General features: G+C 40.9%; 1 protein-coding gene and 1 long non-coding RNA gene across 3 annotated transcripts in view; one reads left to right on the forward strand and one right to left on the reverse strand.

The window, feature by feature from the left end:
* Positions 1-573: 573 nt before the first annotated feature.
* Positions 574-4068, reverse strand: LOC149661779 (uncharacterized). The gene is made up of 2 exons (XR_016369042.1): positions 1229-4068; positions 574-1153 (listed from the first exon to the last, which is right to left on the reverse strand). It is a non-coding gene; the product is annotated as an uncharacterized LOC149661779 (long non-coding RNA).
* Positions 4069-12809: 8741 nt separating this feature from the next.
* LOC149661780 (transcription initiation protein SPT3 homolog) overlaps positions 12810-13066 on the forward strand; it is a 35945-nt gene continuing 35688 nt past the window's right edge. The window contains exon 1 of one of the 2 annotated variants that reach the window (XM_089843736.1): positions 12810-12892. The gene's annotated coding sequence lies outside the window, so the exon portion shown is untranslated. The remainder of the gene's footprint in view (positions 12893-13066) is intronic. The other variant, XR_016369039.1, reaches the window with a different exon arrangement.

Consider the following 13066-nt stretch of genomic DNA (forward strand, 5'->3'; position numbering starts at 1 on the left):
GATCCCTTTGAGCTTGAAAGTTGAAAGTGATCTATAGCGTTCTAGTTTCATCCAACTTATACACTCGGAGGACCATCCTTCTAGGAGGAGAAAGGTACCCAATACGGAACCTAACGGAACAGGGGTACCCTACGATCCCAATTCGATTGAGAGCGATAAATTTAAAATAGCGTCTTGATAATAGCGCTACCTTCTGGTGAATCTTAGCGATGTAGTGCCCATCAGGGTAGGGTGGGTTAGGGTTGGATACGGGAAGGGTTTGTCTCAATCGCTTCCACCCCTCTGGTCTCAGTTGGGCCTGACGTATAGCGAGCGGTCCATACTCTCCTCTCTCCGGAATAAACCAAGAAAAACGATAAAAGCTTATTCTAGTCTTAAGAAAACTCGAAACAAAGCGCGCGCCCAAAAGTTCACCGCCACCTTTTTTTCAGTGCCTGCAGTGAGAGAAAAACAAAAGGAATAAAAATGAGGCTCTGGGAGTCGAGCTTGGAAAGTTCTTATTTCTTTTAAAAGCACCCATGAACGTGGTGACAGTCGTAGGCGATTGCCCTAGTATGTTGGAATCTATGAGAAGTCGGGAGAACATGCCCTATTGTTTTCTATAGGTAGTTCTTCGTCCCCCACGCTCGCTCGCTTTAAAGTCTGGTGGCGATCAGAGAGTTGGCTTCCCCGTTTGGCGGTTATCACTCAACTCCCGTTCAGTTTCTATAGGTTTCAGCCATTTCTCTCTGTCCAGTCGCTCCGCTTCTTGATGGAAACAGATGAAGCCAATCAAGAGCTCTATCCATCCGCGTCTTAGCCACCCGGTTAAGAAAATATATAAGCTCCGTGATAAAGATTTAGGTTTATGGATGGTGGTAAAGATGACGATGATAACTACTAACGAAGTGGTATTATGTCTATTCATTGTCAAAATACTGTAGAAGTGATTTCTAGCGCTTCTCACATGTCATCATTACGATGTGATTGAGTTATGATTGGTAAGCTGGCGAAAATAATTCTTAGCTCAACATACAACTCTAAGCCTTCAATTAAAATTTTATGATTATTTGAAAGAACTTAACATTAGCACTTTGTTTTACTCGAATGCCTACTCAGTCCCTCAAAAAATTTAGACAATGCATTGCGGTGTTTTTGGTAAAATCGAAAACCCCTGTTTAGTTAAAAGAGAGCGAAATCAACCGTAAATCACCGAAAAAGTGAAACTTATCTTCATTTTCCAATATACCTAGCTGTATGGTTATCCGAAAGTTGTGTGACGGTTTTCCGCGAATTTCAAGTTTCAACCATTGACCATCCAACGACATCGTAATCATTCGTGATTTAAAAGCTCTTCGTGACCTCTATACATTCCGCAAATTTTGGCTTTTTTCTCCGCAATGGCCAACCGGACTTTTTCTTTCAACAGGGATATTTGGGGGCAGTGTAAAATTTAAGAGGAGGAACTAGCGTGTAGGGATGTCTGGTAGGAGAGAAAATAGGGTATGCTAGAATTGACCGTAAGGCAAAACACTATAAATCTTTGTTTACAAATTCGAAAGCGAAGTGAAGTCGAGTTGTTTTGGGCTTTGAAGGAGGGCAACCGAGTTCTCTAATGCATATTTCGCATCTGCCCGAGGTTTGCTGAGAGAGTTGGGAAGGAAGAGGGACCCGGGGCAGCCGCGAATGGCTTTCCGTTGTTAGCGGACACTCACTTTGAAGCCCCTAAACAGTCTCGCTTCGCTTTAATAGAGAAAGGGATCTCTCACCGATTCTATCCACTCCGGCGGCGGGCGCAATCTCTTCGCGCCAAACAGAGTGCTCATGGTTTGAAGAGGGTTGGCGCTTTTAGTACATAGTCTAGTCTCGACATTCCTTTAAGCGCCGGACGTGTTAGCTTTCTACTTATTCCTAGAATCAAGCTAGTAGTATTTCTCCCGTCTCCGTGTCCCTCGAGATGTACACCTAGAAAGAGAACCTCTTTTCCCGAATATGAACCTATAGTACCACCGTCCAGATCTGTCTACCCCTTTTAAACGTATATACAGCGTGGCTACCATTCGTCACAATTAGACTTTATTCGGAAGGTGTATAGTATATTTAAAACTTTTAAAAGCTTCACCCTCAAAGGAGTAAAACTGAGAACCGATAAACACCGATGTTAAAACGAAAAGACACGAGTGACACGCCTAATTTTTCGCGATTAATATTTATTGAAGAAATATCTAAACAGTGTACAAAAATAGGCTATTATTTTTACGTAGAATGGAAGCGGGAGTTTTAACCGAACTTTTCTCATCACTTCAATTATTTTTATCTTAATGAATCATTGGTTAATAAATTACACTACGTGTACAGTATTTATCTTGATGTACTAGTACGTCAGTTGACGTGTTATATTATCACGCTTTCCATCTACCGCGTCAGTCACAATCACAACTGACGAAAGAGAGGCCGCGGAAGAGGAAAACTGGAAAAGTGAATTTCAAAATAAAAAACCTTTTTTCCCGGGGATCATAGCTTGCGGCGGGATCATAGTGCAGCGTTAAAACCCCATATACGCAGCTTCCGATCAGAGAGAGGGGTCGTCGGAGACCCTTTTGTTAAAAATCGGGTTTAGAGAGGTAAGGAGAGAGGGGAAACTATAAAAAATGAGAGAACGTTGCTGGATTTGATTCTAATTTCGGGGCCAGTCTGCCCACTATTTCTTGTTCACTCTGCGGATGGAAGGGGGATTATCAGGGGGTCCGAAAAACCTTTTTCCTCGCGCGTGCTTACAGCCGGTAGCTTGCGGCAGCTGCGGGTTTTGCGGCCTAAGGGCTCGCCAATCTATTCCAGCGGGTCCTAGCCCTAGTCCATACACCACCCTCGCTTATGGCGGGAAGTATTACGGGGAGAGGAGACCCTTTTCAAAAATCTCCCTGGCATCACCCGAATTTCTCTTTTATCTACCATTCTAGAACCACGCTATGGATAGGAGAGCCCGACCGTTTCCGAATAGCTACTGTACTACCGCTAAAACCCATCGAGCTTGTCCCCTTTATCCAATCCCCGTTGGGAATTCCGGGGGGAGGGGGTGAAAGGGGGGTCGGAACAACGTCGTCGCGCTCGGGATAACGCGCGGACCAAGGTGGGATATAGAGCTTTAGGAATCGCTGACTCATATTCCTTCCATTAGTAGGGAGGTCAGTAAATAGAAGGGTCCAAATCCTATAGAGGTGGTGGATATAGTGTAGGGGCTCCTTGCTTGGATTCCCTCAACGAGAGGAGCTTGCGAGCCACCCCGATGTAACTGCCCTCTCGCGATATCGAATGTCAACTCTCTCCCATACCCATTCTTCTCCTCCAAACCTCCCTTTCGACATCGGGTATGTTGGGAAAATATCATTGGAATCGTGGTACTGTGGTGCCATGGACTGTATCTATAACACGGACTAAAAAGTGACGATTCTACTCAAATCAAACATTAACCTAATAACCTTCCACCGTTTCCTTTAGTTTAATCTAGTCCCTCCTGAATATGGCGTCCATGCAGGCAGCCCTTCCTAGACTAAAGGAGGCCCTAGTTCTCCCTGACTGAACTTTTCCCCACGCGGGCGCGCTAAATGGAAGTTGGTTTCCCCTTATTGCTATCAGCCTATTTCATGTTGAGGTTTACTTTTGGCTATCCCTACTATTTTCAATCCCATAGTCTATCTCTGTGTGCATTTGCGTCGTCGCAGTTTTGATGTTCACCCTCTTTCGCTGCCAAAGACTCAAGTTTGTTTATTCTAAATGTAAATGGTACGGAGCCTGCCCTAGTCCCTGACGTTTTTGTGCCTCCCTGATTTTTTTTACCTTATACCCTAAGTAGATAATTCCCAGATTTCATAGCGTATATACTTCCGTATTTCATTCATTCTAGGGTTTTGAAGTTGAAGGTAAACATCATAGATTTTTATTAGAACCATATTCAGGCCTCTTTTGCGCAAATATTTAAGGTTATCTTGTTTTGAGTGGCAATCTTGTTAAACCGTGAATGATTAAGTTATAGATTAAATTGAATTATGAATATAAATATTTGAACCAGTCTCTCTCTATGGCGATGCAGAGGCCTAACCCACTTGCTTATATGGGAAGTCACCTTTATTCGCCTATACTTAGTTTATTCCTTCCTGCAGCCTCTACCGAATAATATATTTCATAATATTATACATAGTATAGTCTACCTTGATTTATTTTTATAGCCCTGTTTTGTCCATGCTTGATTTCACGGGTCAATAGTTTATATTATCCAGGCTCATGCATGAGAATAAAAATAGGGCCTCTTTTTTTTGCGTTTGCAGATTTGTCCCTGTATCACAATGTTTGTGGCGCGAAAAGCCCACTTCCTCTCTATTATAAAACGTCATCTATTCTTAGACACCTTATAATGTAGCATCATTTTATATACTTTAGCTGAAGTAGACATAACAAGACTTTTTTATATATAAAGAGAATCAATGATATATTGATTTTATATTCCCCAGGAATAACATATCGCCTTTAATACAATAAAGTACAGAATCAGGGCATTTTAAAACGTTTCGTATTCATGCTATAACTTATTAAATTCATAGTATAATATTTTATTTTCCATTTCATAATATCCATGACCATGACCGTTTTGGTAAACATTTTTTAGAGACGCAGTTTTACATTCTTCAGCAGAATTCAGAATTGTCTTAATTCTAAAGTATCGTAAGTATATCTTGATTTTCGTGGAAGATAATTACTCTTGCAGTGATAAGACGACAAAATGGAGTGAATACCGCGTATTGATTTCATCCCAAAGAAGCGCGTGGACCAGGGGCCCAAAAAAGATGACGAACTTTGATAAACGACTTAAAATCTTTTATATAAAACGCGTAGGAAACTTTAAACCGTCTTTTTTGAAACCATATAAACTCATATACCTGCATCTTTGTTCGCGTAGAATGCGTTAATATTGTAAAACGCTATCACCCTATCTAACTTATGGATTCAATAATTCTCCCTCATTAACCTTCTGAAATCAAATATCCTATTGCGTATTCCCTCGAGCTGTTTACAATCTGAGATACTCATAATGTGATACCAGGAAGGGGGGGGGGTACCATCTCGATATGGTATCTTTTCAATAACGATATGATTTCACTCTATTTTTTGCAACCCAAAGAGCATAGGAGACTTTTGGAGAAAAAAATAGTAAAGAACTCGACCCCATGAAGCCAACAGCCGGTTTTTGGGGCCTTCCAACGATTAGCCGCAGCTGTTACACAATGGGTGAACAGACCTATACCAGTGCTCCCCTGAACCATCCATTTTTTGTCTGGTGGGGACCGTGGGGCATGAGGAGACCCCCTTATTCTAGATTTCTTTTAGGGGTATGGTAGCGTATATGGCCTGTATATTATTCTGGCAGTAGAATTTACTCAATGTGCCTCGGCGTCGTGAACGGACAGCGGCTTGGGGTTGGGGTTTGGAATTCCTGGCTTGTATATGGGTTAATGCAGGACTGCCAGATTTAGCCAGATATGGTAGCCAAAGATCAGTAAAGAAATAGCCAAATTTTGTCTGTAAATCTCCCAGATGAAATAAAGAATACCCTGAAAGTTGGCTTTAATCAGTACACTGATGTATAGCAGTTGGAAAACTTCTACAGGGGTGAGCCTAATGTTAGCTTTTCCTTAGTGATTCAGTAAAACGCTTAACATCGCCAAATTGGGCGGCTTTTTTATCAAATCGGCAGCCCATTCCCGCAGCCTACATTCGGAGTATTTTGGTTGTCCAATGTTATTTTTCTCTGATCTTTTCTTCTCCAAGCGTTTTACTTTGGTTCTCCCCATTTTCATTGGATATGTTGGAGTACGCGGGCTGTTGCTGATAGATTGAAGGTGGGTATAGGCTATAGACACCCCGTTTTGATATTATTTTAGGCTGCCTCTTTTCTAATATCGGCCCGCCAATGTGTTGGGGACCGATTAACGATACCCGAGATGATATAAACCTCGCGCTAATGTTTTCGTTGCTATTGGTAAAACTTTTTGGGACCCCAGTGCAAATGGTAACGATACATTATAATTCAGATTCCTTTCGACAGCTTATCCCCGTCTATGATTAGAAAAGCGGCAATGTTTTAGAGCAAGCTGGTTGGTTCCAATATGCCGCCACTGACGTCAGAACGACCATAGATTAGGCTTAAGAGAAGTTGAGACACTCAATGACTTTATGTCTTTTGATTATAATCTCGGGTCCCCATAGGCCCAATTAAGTCAATATTAACCAAACACTTTGATGTATGTTGGTAGAAGTCTCCTATACGTTCGTGTTTGACGTCACGTCTGAGCGCCAAAAATTATTTGATTATATGGCCTCGTTTCTAGGTTCGTACGACCTTCTTACGGAAAGGGAGAATGATTTTATCGGGCCTTGGTCTTTCAAAGACAAAGGACGTGTTATTAGCTAGTACCTGATCTCATTTTCATTCCATTCACGCTGTACAAGCACCGTTTATATCGTTTTTGGTGAGATTCAGGAACGAAATGTTAGTTTTTCTTTATTTTTTCTCGTTATTTTGTAAGTTAGCGCGCGGGAATTGCGGACGAAGCCCGGTTGGGCCCCCAAAAGTCTCGGATTTTCGCGTGGCTTGCCCGGGCGCCGCTTCTCTTTGGAGTAATTACGGTCGTCGATGTTGCTTGGGCATTAATTATCATTAATTATTCGGCGGTTCTTAACCACTCATTTGCGGGCTCTCTCAGGTGCGCTTGCCAAAAGCCGCGCTCGGTCGCGAACGAGGTCCGGTAATTGCTCGAATTTAAGACGAGACCGGCGGAGAAACGCGCCATGCAAATAAGCCGCCTTTGACTCCGACACGCTAGCTCTACTACTATACTATACTACACCCGGAAGCTGATTAAACCAAAGATATTTTCTCAACCTCTTAAGATCGCGAGAAACCGTACACTATACACGTCCCTTCCAATCATCATCCATAAATCCCGTGGAAAGATATTTACGTTTCAGAAACGGTATAAGTTTACAATCCCGACGTATAAAGGCTTGGAAATTAACATCTAAAATATAAATATTTCCGAGTTGATCAACTTCCGAGTATACACCACATCGGGGCTTCTCTACGCCATTCCTTCCCTGTATACGGTGTATATTGCTGGACTCTCTCGACTCGGATACATCGCGCGCTCTCTCTCTCTCCTAATTAGCCTTATTATTCTATCGAGAGCTTCGTACTTACCATAACCTGGGAATCCTTCTCCTAAAATCCGCTCATGTATACCTATAATATATACACACGCACACACCATATCCCATCTTCTCTCCGCTCCAATATCCTCGGATGCCTTTCCCGCCTTTGCTCTCAATTGCTCCCGGTATACTCGCTTTGCTTTGACGCCCTCGAAATAATATCTAATGGAGTATTCCTTCGCTTTGAGCTAGGCTTAGCTTTTAGCCTCGTTCGCGACCGTAAAATTTATCCACGAACTTGTCAATCAGGATTGTTTACTAGTTTACGCCTGATCCTGAGAATTTGTGACGCGCAACAAAAAGGAAGTGGACCAAAAAATAGACCTAGGTCATTCCTAAACCTAGTTGTTGTTGTTGCAAAGAGAGCGTAATACGTGGTGGATTTTGATACCTCGTTATTCCTTTTGTAACTGTATAGAAATACATTTTAATGATGTTGTTTTTGAGAAGTATTCCTTGAAAATATTGAGATCAGATCGAGGGACCAATAATTACTAAGCCTATTTTTAACGATAGCATTTCACAATTCCTTTATAAGTAAGGGGCATATACTATCCTCGTCTTACGCTGGCCATATTACCATGACCCAACGCGTGAATTTCACCATCATTCACGTTCTGGAAAATGTCGTGGAGAAAAAAAATATTCAAAGTATAATGTACGGATAGGGCCATGATCGTTTCTCTGCGGCCTTGTAGCGGTAACGCCACTCCTATAGATTGTGGCTAACCTTATTCTATATATCGGCCTCATAGTATTACTTACTATACACCCCAGTACGGGTTTCTTTGTTAAAGACCCTGCTTACTTACCTACTATATAGCTTATAGCTGTGCCTTGTAATAAAGGGGCGACCCTAGAACGTATAGGTTTAGTGATATCCTTTTTTCGGAGAAGGGGGGGGGGTATATATATTTCTTTATATCATGGATATAAAAATGCTTTTCTAAGGCAGTGTAGGCCTATACCTTTTGAAACGGCGTTGGCATGACCCCTTACCATGAATTTCTACCGGTTTCCATGAATTTAGGCTTTTCCATGACGAAAATGATAAGAGATTCGTGATTTAAATTTACCTATTTTTTTTTCTTTTTTTTTTCTGAGGTACTAACCGAGCCCTAGTGGCTTATATGTACTATTAGTAGCAAATAAATAAATAAATAATGTTAATGTTTTTTATATTTTTTTATTTTTAGATCTTAATTCTAGCTCGTGATCTCACGTCGTCTGCTGTTTAAACCGTTTTTTCTAATCCTTAATTCTAGCTCGTGATCTCGCGTCGTCTGCGGTTTAAACACAGAGTGGCCAACCCTAAGCCTAGCTGTCTGAATTGATTTAGGCCTACGTTACAGATAGTTCAGAATTCTTGGGAGTATTTTGCAAACTCTGGGGTGTAGGAATACCCCTTATAATGGGGTCATTGTGCGTCTTGGTCGATGCTATACGTAATAAGAGCTACCTCTGATCCCTCTTATACGGCGCGGGGATTGAAAAGCGCGGCGTATTTTTTCGTATTATACCTTTTCCTTAGACTTATATTTCTTCCCTTATAAGGGATATCGGGTGGTAGGGGTGCTATTATTTACATATTCATAGTGTATCACAAAAGGGCGGAGGATCTTTCTCCAAGGGATCTAAAATCGGGAACCAGGGACCCCATTTTTTTTTTCAGCGAAATATATATATTTTTTTCATTGAAAATTTCGCGGATATTATACTTCGCCTGGCTGAACTAGGTAATATCCAGATTTATTACTTTTATACTGGAATATGACTTACCTACCCTAGTATTTGATCTAGATTTTTTTCTTGCAAGGATCAATTTGTGTAAGAATGATATGAAATATATATTTGAAAAGTTCAACTTGGAATTTAATGACGTTTCCACGCATGCAGAACTTCAATTTCTTCTAATTATTTTCTTTCTCATTAGGTTAGTGAATATTTAGCATCATACCGTAATAATATCCAAGAAAACCAACGTATTTTTCATATTCTTTAAAGTTTATCTAAGAAAAAACAGCGTGCACTTTTCCAAAATGAAAACCATCTTTAAATTTTTTGGGTGCATCCAATATTAGGAATTTTTTTTTTAACTGAAAGGGGTAAATGTCACTCAGCGAAATAACTAAAAAATATTTGAAGAAAAAGTTCCCCACACACTCGGCCATCTTTGGGAAAATATAAGGACCTGATATTAAATCGTCATTTTACCCTTTCTCGCGGATATTGTAAAAACCTCTTTGTCCTATCACCAAGGGTGTGGGGTTGTCTTTTGGGTAACGGTTACCGCGACTGGGGGATGATTGTCAAATGGCTACATGGTACATAGAGAGTCAAAAATTCATCCTCCCATTTCCCTTGGTTTTTTTTTACAAGTAGTTCCGCAATGGCTTGGCTCGCGGATCTATCTTCATCAGTCAAGTTTCTCGTATCCCATCATCCTAGCGACGCAAAAAAAATTCTAACCCTTACATCCCAAGAAAAAAATGAAAACCGTGAAGGAGGGTTAAATTTTTTCCTGGGATGCAAAACAAAAACTTCAATCAGTGCTATGAGATTATTCATTTAAAAGCAGACGCCACCGACCTCTTTGGGTTTGTTCGTAAAAGGGTTGAGCCTTGGATGAAGACAAAAAAAAATCTCTTAACACCCACCAATTTTTTTTAACTCTTGTATGTAACTTCTCTTCTGGCACTCTCAACCCTTCCATTTTTTTAAGGAAGAAGGGATGGAGATTCCTTTAAAAATGCCGCTTCTCTTGAGCTTCTCGTTTTTACGCCCACTCTCTGATCAAGCATCCCCTTGTTCTCTTTCTCAACCCTTTTCAGGATGACTTCTGAATTTATTTTTTTATACTTTTTCGTGTGATACAAGGGAATATTTTTAACTCTAGAAATTAAAGTGTTGTTGGGGTTTTTCATTTATTTTTTTGAGCCTTCTGGTTTTAGGTGAAAGATAAATCCTAAGTTTAATTCATTGCGATGATAAGCAATGACTATTACTCGTCATTAAATAGGTAGATAAACGCTGGAAGATATCCTTAAAACTCCACCAATAAATCACCATGAACTTTGGATTATATTTAAATATGATTTGAAGATAAAAGGGGTTTAAATGTGGCGTCCTCATCTTGTTTTCTTCGCCCAAATTTTTTTCATAACCCTTTTTCGCGACTTCTCCTATAGCTATAGCGCTCAGCTACTTTTCTCTGGTCGTTTGCTAAAACCCCTTTCTTCCACTATAGCTGGGGTCGAAATGAGAGAAAATCTCGCGACACTCAGACGAATATTAAGAGATTTTTTTGGGGGCCCACTCTCTCCCACTATTCTGTTAACCCCTTTTTTCCTAAAAAAATCCCCTAGTTTTTAGAGTACTAAACGCGTAGTCATCATTCAAAACGAAAATGCAAAAAGGGAGGACCAGAAAGAAAAAAAAGATGTAACGTCGTCCCCTTGTCCCGAGAAACTTTGGGGAAAGAAATTTGTGGGAGGGCATTGTAGTGTATGTAGTATCCTTTAACTCTTTGAGTACACTCGCGTGAAATATTTCAGATATGTAGGTCCGTCCCCACGCGGCGTGTTTCCATAACAGCCTTTCATATGATATGGATGAGTTATCCAGACCATTTGAGCTCTTATGTTTCTAGGATGGCTTTTTACCCTTCTCGCTGTCACCCTTTCTAGCGTATTCCGAGTATTCTAAACTCTTAATGTAGTCGTATAATGTTTTCCGCTTCTTTGCAACACTGTGACGAAAGGTTTTCGACACGTACGTACTTCTATTCGCGGAGTAATGTTGAATTTAGAGAAATGGGGGTATACGTTATTAACAGGTAGACGTGTTAGTTGTACCAAACCTAAACCTTCCGCTGAAACTTACACTCCATTGTGTTGTCTCGGCGTACAGATTGAAGCTGTTAATGTTGAGAAATGGATGCGTCTATACTTTGAACTACCCTTCCCTCTTTAAGTTAGGCACCGATAGGACGAATTAAACTATAAGGTAGGAGGAGAGACGAAGTTGATATAAGACTGCTGTGAAAGCTTTCCGTTACTAATGGGTTAGTGTGTGAGTTTCTAGGTGATAGAAATGCTGGCCTACCTCCATTCCATTCCACGCTGCTTTGACAAATACTTACACCCTCGATAGATTAATGGTTGATATTGAGCTGCAGGATAGGCAATCTCTCCCGTACTCCACGAAAATAGGTATAATACCAATAAGCTTTTCCTTGAAAGCTTATATACCGTCATTTAGAAGTCTGACCTGACAGTTTTCACCGTGAAAGTCTACCTCAAAAATAGGCAAGGAAAATAAGCATTTTCTAAGACGAGAATACCTTTCCTCCTAGTCCATTTTCATTCTGAAAAATGATGAAGGAGCTCAAGACTCGGGATGATTATTTTTACCGGGAATATCTCGTCATTTCCCATCTCCAAATCGTTCGGTATTTTCTACTTATTTTTCGCCCTCCCCCCCCCTCTCCGCGATCCTAATGTTTTTGATATCGAAAGGACTTTGGTCCTTGGTAGATAGATGGTAAATGAAATGATAGAAGATTATAAATCGAAGTAAACTTCCCCCTCTCTCTCTTTCTCTCGTTAGAACACATTCCTTAGAGTGTGGTGACAGATTTATGGATTCTTCGGGTATATTTTACTTCAAATAATGGTCTCGGATTCGCGGTTATATCTTTCCGCCCCCTCCCTCAATCCTAACTTCTTGGAAAAAAATATATATATATCGTTCATATTTTCGTCGTCGTTGGAAACCATCAGACCTCATTTTTTGACCTGATGGCGTTGGTGGCCGCGCAATTGCACGGTGCGGCGAGCAGGGAAGTTCAATAATAGTGGGTGCCCGAAGGTGCAGCCGTTGATCACTAGTTTGTTTTGACGTCTCCCGTCCACCTCCGCGAGAAGGCCAATATCTCTTCCTATAGACGACGACGAGAGAAAAGATGCGGGAACACAGGGGATGGAAGAGAAAAATAAGAGAAATCCTTCATAACTCTCTCTCTCTTTCTCTCTCTCTCTCTCCCAACTATATTTGATACGGGGTTTGGGAGGCTGCGAGTGAGAAAAATCGGTTGTGTATTATTGAACCGAGACTCCGAGCAACGCGATAAAAATGCCTCTCGTTATATGTTGGTGGTACGGAGCCATAGCTAGCTAGCTCTTCCACTCACTCTCTTCCTTATACCAAACAGACCATCATCGGAAAGCTAGAAATAAAAAATTACATATATAGCGGTCGGTCTCGCTCAATATCTCTTCACTCTCTTTGCTCAAGAAAACTATGTCCCAACTGGTATGGGTTCAGTTCGCAAACAGTAGTTAGATTGAGTGAGAGTCGTGCCTGTAATTGAATTGTTCATTTTTGCAATTTTAATTCTTCAAGTCTGAGTTGGAAGTACATAGAAATTGCACGCGTCGTACCAAAGTTCTAACCCACTTCTAATTACTTTAAATGAGCGTTAATCTATGACGTGTTGAAGTACCTTGCACCATTGTATTATAAAATATTTATTTGTACATTTTCAGCTCCTCCTTTCAGTTGGATCTAGTGATAAACATAATGGTACAAATGTAAACGGGACCTAGAATTCGGATCTCCCACCAATTCTGGCTTACTACTCCTATGTAGGGTAAGTACATTGGGTGTGCGTAGTGACTGCGTGCTTTTGTATATACCCGCGAGTTCAGTTGAGAGGAAGAGTGGTAGAGTACCATAGCCTAAACGCATCTAGAACCAAAAAGAGTCGGGGTCATTTCCAGTCTCCTATATAGCTCTCTCTCTTTTTTGTTCGGTTGTCTCTTGA

Source organism: Phalangium opilio, unplaced genomic scaffold (genome assembly GCF_054372755.1).
Source record: "Phalangium opilio isolate 3A_F unplaced genomic scaffold, DU_Popi_V2 ptg000070l_1, whole genome shotgun sequence".
NCBI lineage: Eukaryota > Metazoa > Arthropoda > Arachnida > Opiliones > Phalangiidae > Phalangium > Phalangium opilio.